At 45.1% G+C, this 8,674-nt stretch overlaps 1 pseudogene; it reads right to left on the bottom strand.

The window, feature by feature from the left end:
- Positions 1 to 401: 401 nt before the first annotated feature.
- On the bottom strand, positions 402 to 3,948 carry LOC123050486 (G-type lectin S-receptor-like serine/threonine-protein kinase At4g27290; annotated as a pseudogene).
- Between the last annotated feature and the right edge of the window lie 4,726 nt (positions 3,949 to 8,674).

Raw genomic sequence — 8,674 nt, forward strand, 5'->3', positions numbered from 1 at the left:
GATTTTGTTTTAAAAAGCATGTCACCGTTTTGAACCTTCTTGATCAACATCCAACCATTCATGTCAGGGGGCTCGTTCATATGTAATCAACATACTAAGATCGATTGCAGTACATGTTGATAAGTTGCACTGCTCTTATACTTCAGTTTTACAATAAAAATTTACAAATTTTTTCAGGAGAAAAGTGAGAAGGTAAAATTTGAAGAGATAATCAACTCAGAATTAGGAAAACTAAAAGCGTAACACAAAGTAAAAGAAAAGGAATTAGGGCGCTATGGAGAGGTACCACCCATACAAAAAAGACCATGGAATAAAGACAATTCACACCTGTAACTTGAACTGAGAAATCATTAGGCAACAACTGTTAATAACTTAATATCCGACTCAACCACAGAGGCAATTTATGTCAGATCATCTGTACTCGGGCTCGAGAGGTTGGATTCAAGCTCATGGGATGAATGCATAGCCGTGTTATCCATGGTCGGCCTTCCCGGCCGATTAATCAGCGAAGCAGTGCTTGTTAGCATGGCGACAATTGTAGACATGGTTGGCCTGTCGCTGGGAATATCCTGGACAGAAAGAAGTCCAATCTGGATGCATCGTTTCAGCTCAGACAAGAGCTCAGGCTCAGACTCAGAAAGTGGCAATGATATTGCTGTGTCGAGAAGTTCTATAGTCTTGTTTTGTTCCCAGAGACCCCAAGCCTGCAAAAAAGAGATTTCCTTACTTTATTTTGAAAAATTATGGAATCTTATATAATGTTCATAGTTCATCTCAAAATGAAAATGGTTAATTATGTCAGCCAGTATCGGATTTGGATGCATTGACTTAGAATGTAAATTTCCAAGGCATTCATGCTCATTTAGGTCAACTAAAAGTTCATGGAATTATAACTTTATCTTAGAAGCATTTGTATAGCGAACAAATTTTTTCTACTTTTCTGTGGCAATTTGTAACAATATGATATAAATAAATTCACGACAATATGGTTAAGAAACCGCAAACAAGACCGCGCTTACGTTCAAAAGTAGCCTCTGCATGCTGCCATTCCTTTGCCCACTTAGTGTCTCCAAGAGGATAACTCCAAAGCTATAGACATCACATTTTAGCGTCATCTCTCCTTGCCTCTCATACTCTGGCGCTGCATATCCCCTTCATGAAAGTCAACAATGTGATATATATGGGGTTCTCATCTCCCTCCTATTTGTTCTAGAAAAGATAAATTTACTTACGGTGAAACAATGACTGTCTGATCAGGCCCTGTTTGATCAATGGCGAATAGCTTGGCAGTGCCGAAGTCTGCTATCTTAGCCTTCCATTCATCGTCTAGAAGAACATTGCCTGGTTTGAGATCCCTGTGGATTACACTCTCGCCTGATCCACCGTGAAGGTACGAGATACCATGCGCGATACCATGGATTATTTGAAGTCTCTTTGCCCAGTTCAATGAAGTACGAAGGCTAGGTGTGCCTGTTAGTACGAAATAAATTGATATGCGTTCCTGAATATACTTGCATCTCGTAGTCTACTCTAGTACAAGTGTACAACAACAACTAGAATTAAAGCAAAGGAATTTCAAACAAAAGTGAAGTAGGAGTGCATGATGTGTTTTGAACGCAGGAATATTTCATGAGATAGTTGAATGTCCATAACACAATTGGAAAGAAAATTGTTTAGTTTCAGCGAGCAGCGAGTACCAAATATGTAGACGTTCAAGCTCTTGTTCTCCATGTATTCGTAAACTAGTATCCTCTCTTTTCCTTCATTGCAGTATGCGAGGAGACGAACGAGATTGTTGTGCCGGAGCCCGGCCATCACTTCAACTTCTCTAGCGAAATCTTTCTTTCCTTTTCTGGTGAGAGCCGACTGTTTAAGCCGCTTAACAGCAATCATTCTTCCGCCAGTGAGCTGGCCCTGGTGAATCAGCAAATTAGAGAAATTATTTATGAAGTGAGTCACCTACCTCACAAGAAATTCAAGACCAATTTTATGAACTCACACTTAAAATGTCCAGTTGGCATGATGCATGTCGCGATGTCTAGAATGAGGAGCGGAGGGCTAACCTTATAAACAACGCCAAATCCACCTTGACCAATGATGTTACTTTCGGAGAAATTTCTGGTGACATGTTTTATATTAGCTAGATTAACTGAAGGGACGGCTCCCATAGATAGATTTTGAGGAATAGCGCCTGAAACAAGATAATGACGATTATTAAGTCCTTTTCAAATGGATGATTAGTTTATCATCAAGTTTGAAACTGTCTTACATAACAAATATTGGGTCTCATTATCTGGAAAAAAGTAAATATTAGGCTAGCTTGTAATGAGCACGAACTTCAGCATCGTACTCCTATTTACCATGCATTTCCCCTTTTTTCTCATGCAAAATAAGAGCAAAAGGGAGGTATACAATTTACCTAAGATTCTGCTCCTCCATCTCCACCAAATCAAAAAAACGACCAGAAGAATAGCTGCTGCAGAAGCTAGAGGTGCCACAACAACCGGTACAATAGGAAACCTCTTACGGCCATCTGCTACATCTATGGCAGCCAAAGCAAATCTAGTCAATTCTTTCAAGACAAAAAATGGCCATGCTCTGTCGAAAAAATGGATAAGAGTACGAGAATGGATGCACATACCAAATTCTGATTCGGACAACCTCAAGTAGAGACTCTGCTCGCTGACAATGAGTCGAAGATCAACGATGGCATCCGCCCACATGACGCAGCCGCTACGATTGCCACCGCCTCGGATGTTGGCGGCGGCGTAGGACAAGCACGAGCAGTCGGCGAGGCACCTGGCCCGGCACTCCTCCAACGTAGCCACATCAAGGTCCACCGTCGCATTTTGCGTGTCGGGAAGCCTCACACCTGGCACCTCCCTGAAGCGGTCCGTCGTCGTCCCGCCGCCACAATCCAGACGCGCATCTCGCCGGCACCCGCCCGCATATAGCTTCATCTGCCACGCCGCCGGCGACACGGGGCTGAACCCCGGCACGCAGCCGCAGAACGACGACGACGCCGCCTCGGGGTCGCAGAGGCCGAACGCCCCGCACTTGCCGTAGGCATCGCAGGTGCTGTCCCTCGCCCCCCTGCTGAAGAAGGAGACCCACGCCTGGGTGCTCGCGTCCCACACCAGCCGCCCCGCCACGCCGGTGTGGTTCACCACGACGCGAGTCAGCGGAGCGCCGGGCACGGCGGTGTACCCGTAGGTTATCTCCATCGGCCTGGCCGTGAGGCCCGTCACATGCAGCGGGTACCTGTCCTGGTACGTCAACGCCTCCGGGACGCCGTTGAAGTAGACCCCGTTCCAGGGGCCCGTGCGGTACGTCTTCACGCCGCCGTACCACGTGATGATCTCCGGCAGTCTGCTAGATTCCAGCGTGCGGCGGTAGTCTCCTGGAGACGGATCGTCGGCCGAGCGCCACGACGTGAGCTGCCACTCGGCTCCTGCCCAGAAGTTCCTGCCGAGCTTCATGCCGGACAGCAAGGTGTCTGACGGGGGATCGAACGACTGCCACAGGTAGGTGACACTGCTGCCGTTGCGCACGACCAGATTGCCGGACTCAAGAAGCTGGGCCGCCGCGGCAGAAGCGCCGCCGGAGAAATCTGATGACCAGACAGTCCGGCGGGAGCCGTCCAGCAGGAGGAGTGTGCCGCCGCCGTTTGAACACCAACATGCCGGACATGTCGCCCAGAGGGTCGGCACGGTTGGCTACCCAGTAAACGGTGTCGTTGGACACCGAGAACCATATGCCCAGGTACCTCTTGGTGGACGCCCCGGGGGAGAAGAACCCCAGGGTGAACGAGCCGCCGGCTGAGACGAGCGTGTCGCCGTCGGTGAGGTTCTGGCCTATCTCGAGCTTGTCAGAACCGGAGGTTTGGGCGGAAAGGAGCAAAATGCATGCCAAGAAGAGCAGCAGGACGAGCTGGCGAGTTGGCCTCATGACGGAGAAGTTTCTTTGCGCTCTTCTTGCACAAAGCAGGGACATGCTAGTGATGTACATGGACTGCTTGAACCGGGAACGGGATGCCTTTTCTTCTTCTTCTTCCAAATAACAGAAGATAAATTATTGTAGACTAGTTCACCTTACGTACGGTTAACCTGGCAGATATTTATTTTTTACACATCAACCGCGGGCTTACGCCGGCCTGAACCTTATATTATTACTGAAACTGAAATAAGTACAGGGAGTAGCATAGTGTTACAGTAAGTGGGAAAAGGAGAAGGAAAGTAAAATTACATGGCGGCAATAATCTCGCAGTAAGATGAGACAACATGGCTCCCCAATCGCACAACAGGGATGTTTATCAGCATTTTTGCATAGGTGAGACCAGAGCATCAGATCGTCCGCTGCTGCGTTAGCAATGTGGTGGACTCCAAGAGTTCCATTTCTGAACACCTTTGTGTTGCAACGCTTCCAAGTATTCCACAGGATAACAATGATCACAGTGGAGCGACTTATTTGGAAGTGCTCCAAGTGACATTTCCCCTAGGTTGGCCGGCCTTACCTCCAAGATACTGCTTAGGCCATCCCAAAGAGGCAGTAGATGATTGTAGCATAGCAGCGGGTGAGCGATGCTCTCGGTTGCACGTGGAAAGGGCATGCATCTGAAGTAGCGACAAATGTCCAAAGTCTTTGTTCGTTGGTGTAGACACAGTCCTTGTTAGCAAGCCAAATGAAAATTCGACATTTGTTTGGTGGACTCCGGTATAGCTCCCCACGTTTGTCTCGGATTTGCTTTAAAACGGACTTCCGGATCACTTCGTGGACCGATGGGAGTCCTCATTGAATGACAAAAGTTGATACAAATAGTCCGGACATCACAATCCGGAATATAGCTGAGCTTTGAGGGTCTTCTTTTGAGATGCCCTTACCCCAGAGAGAAGGAAAACCTTTAGCGCACATAACAGCGGCAAAGGCGTCATAGGAGACGGAGTCGAAATCCTTATGGAAATCCAGATTAAAGAAAAATGGAAGGAGATTTTCTTTTGAAACAAGTTTCAACTAAATCCGCACCAAGAAGGAAATTCTCAGCGATGCCTCGCCCCTGATGAAACCAGTTTGACCATGGTGAATTAGATCTGACATGAGACAATGAGCTCTGTTTGGCCAGGCATTTGGACGCAATTTTTACCACGCAATTCTGAAGGGAGACATGCCTGTAGTTTTCAGGGTGATTAGCGCCTATTTTCTTAGGGAGAATCACAATGTAGGCTTTGTTGATACGGCGAAGATCGGCAGAACAAGCGTGGAAATCCGTTTGAAGATTGAAAAGGTCATCCTTAACCAGAGTCCAATTGGAATTAAAGAACGCCAGTTCAAACCCATCTAGGCCTGGGTTAGCATTATTCAAATTTCAATCATTAATATGACAGAAGGACAGGGCGATCATACATTTTAGAAATATAAGCTCCAGCAAGTGGCTAATTAATTCCACCTAGACTCATTACAGTATTCGATCAAAGCAAGCCTCATCGGATGTGCTTATCTATAAGCCGCAATGTCAACGCAATACTTAATTTTTTTTTCAATTTTATCTTATGTGATATCGATGTGACAATGTAATGCCAGACCAACTATACTGGATTTGGAACAATTCTTTGTCAATCTAGGCTTTTTTTCGCAAAAAAAAATATTGGCTTTGTTTTGATTTTATTTATTTATTTATTTGTGAGATAGTTTGAATCCTCCTCCTTACATGGCAAACTATATATGTTGGCCATATGGTTATCCAGGGGCGAGACACAAATTCTCTAAATCAATTAAAGAATGATAAGATATTATTTAACCACGCATAACTAGATTTAGTGGCCTTCTTTAAAATTCGAGTCAAATTTAGACCATGACTTCGACCCGAGTGGGGTGGCTGTACGTAGGGAAGGGGGGATGTCGCAGGTCAGCGCCTGCATAGGAGGACCCGTTTGGGGAAGGAATCATCCCTTTTTTTTTATGAAAGACAGCAGCACCCTTTTTATTTCACTAGGTAAATGCCCTTTCATGGCCATCACAGTCAACCAATTTTCCACGCAACAAGAGTGTGAAAAAACATGGCGTTTTAAGACACTACAATCTGTCTGATCTTCTAAACATGTTGTTTTTAGCCTCATTTTAATCTATTGCGGAGGTAAACATATGAATTTTCTATGCAAAAAAAATCTCTCTCTCTATACTTTTTGCGGATTTTTTTTAATCTAATCATCAACTGTTAAGGTAGCGTAAACAACACCAAAAGTAAAAAAGTACATCCAGGTCCATAGACCACCTATCGACGACTACAAGCACTGCAGCGAGCCAATGTGCCGCAGTCATCGCCCTTCCCTCAATGGAGCCAGGCAAACCTTATTGTAGTAGACAATCGGGAAGTCGTCTTACTAAGGCCCTATAAAATCAACACACCAGAATAACAACCGTTGCCGATGAAGGGAAGCGTCGATCGAAAGGATCGAACCTATAGACACACCACCACTAACGAATGAGTTACCATCCTATGAGAAGTGCCAAGAGAGGTCGTCTTGATATCCAGGAGCCAGAGCAATATCATCGAGATGTGGGGCTACAGGTCCAAAAGCCACCGGTTGTTGTCCATTGCTTCCTTAACAGTTATGTTTTTCCGGATGGAGATTCTGAAGATGGTTCGTGCAATAACTAACTATTGGTTGGGCCCTGCTATTGCGGGACGCTTCATAGCAAGTTGTCCGTGTGTTTGCCTATCTTAAAGAAAAAAAAAGGAAAAACAACCTCACCTTCATCTAAAAAAAGAAAAAATCTAGAAAAACTCTTCTCAAAGATAAAAAGGAAAAAAAGTCTCAGTTCCATCTTCCAAAAATAATCTCCAAAAAATTTAAAAAATTCTCCCCGTCGCCAACCAGCATGCGCCACATGACATAGCTTGTTGGCCGCCCTTTCCTTGCGCCGTAATGGGTTTGATAGCTCAGAGATAGATAGTCATAATCATGTAATATGTTGTTATGATTCAGAAATAAAAAAAAAATGCTCTTCTTTAGTCCGTGCTGCCCAACTTTTCTTTGATGCTCCGGCATTGGGTGTCACCCATCTCATTTACACTTGATGCATGCACAGTCCTCACACTCCCCGTGTTTCACTACATAGCAAACATGATTATCGTGACGAAGGCGACAATTCAGTTAAACTAATCAAAAGAAATAATTAAGTACACTAATAGAAAACAGGATTTGGTCCAGGCCTGGCCAACCCATTAGTCCCGGTTCAGTCACGAACCGGGACCCATGGGGGCATAGGTCCCGGTTCGTGAGCCCATGGGGCCGGCCGGGCCTTGTGGGACATTGGTCCCGGTTCGTCTGGACCCTTTGGTCCCGATTACAGACACGAACCGGGACCAATGGGCCTCGCTCCTGGCCCACAAATATTGGTCCTGGTTCGTGGCTGGAACCGGGACCAAAGGGGGCTTTTAGTCCCGGTTCCAGGCACGAACCGGGCCCAATGAGGTGCCTATATATACCCCCTCGCCCGCGAGCAGAGCACTCCACTGCTCTGTTTTTTCTGGTCGGCGAGGGGGGCTTTGTCGTGCTCTAGCTCACCTCCTATGCACATGAGGTGTTCGATGAAATGCCCGAGCCACACTACTTAAGCTTTCTCCTCTGCAAGCTCGACCTCCAAGCTCTATTTTCCTCAAGATTTGTCTACGTTTAGCGGTCCGTCACGTCCCGTCCCCGTCTTCACCGCCGTCGATCGCCCGCACCGACCTCGTCGCCGGCACCACCGTGGTGAGCCTCTTGTTCTTATCTTCTTTCTAAAAGAAAAATATTCTTACTTGTATGATTTAGATAGATACTTGTATAATTTTCTTACTTTTATTATTGTTTGTTATTATATAGTGCGATGGTTTTGGTATCCGCCCCCATCGGCCCTCGTCCTGTCTATGATTCGGATGTGGTATATATTATATTTTATAACTATTTGGTTCATTTATTGTTTATGACAATTATGCCGACCAACATAACATATATTTTTTTTATCTAGGAGGTATGTGAACCGGAAATTCCAACCGACCCTATTATCGACAGGTTAAATTTAGTTGAAGAATAAAACAATTACTTGACGGAAAAATTAAAAAAATTGAGGAGGAGAAGATGATATTGGAGTTGCATGTTGCGGATGTCGTCGATGATCACAAGATCAAGATGGATGCAATGTGCTTGAAGATTAGAAAGATTAGAAAATATGTCATTCATACCGAGGCTTGGTATCATTATGCCGTTGAATCAATTGTTACGTTGGTTGCGATTATGATCGCATTTGTTGTTGCATTGAAATGTTTTACATAGTTTCAATGTATGGTTTAATTAGATGCTCTGGAGAACTATGTATGTATTTCGGTTTTAATGTGATGATGAACTTCTATTAATTTGGTCACTTATCTATTCAGGATGTTCTGTAATGGTTTTGACACACTTAATTATATATAATGCACGTAGATGAACCGACAATGGATGTACGGTGACTTACACACCTCCGAGTACATTAAGGGTGTGCATAATTTTCTCGAAGTGGCTGAGGCAAACAAGCAGAATGGTTTTATGTGTTGTCCATGCCCTATATGTGGGAATACGAAGTCTTACTCTGACCGAAAAATCCTTCACACCCACCTGCTTTATAAGGGTTTCATGCCACACTATAATGTTTGGAC

The sequence above is a fragment of the Triticum aestivum genome, chromosome 2D, assembly GCF_018294505.1.
Source record: "Triticum aestivum cultivar Chinese Spring chromosome 2D, IWGSC CS RefSeq v2.1, whole genome shotgun sequence".
In the NCBI taxonomy this organism is placed as follows: Eukaryota; Viridiplantae; Streptophyta; class Magnoliopsida; order Poales; family Poaceae; genus Triticum; species Triticum aestivum.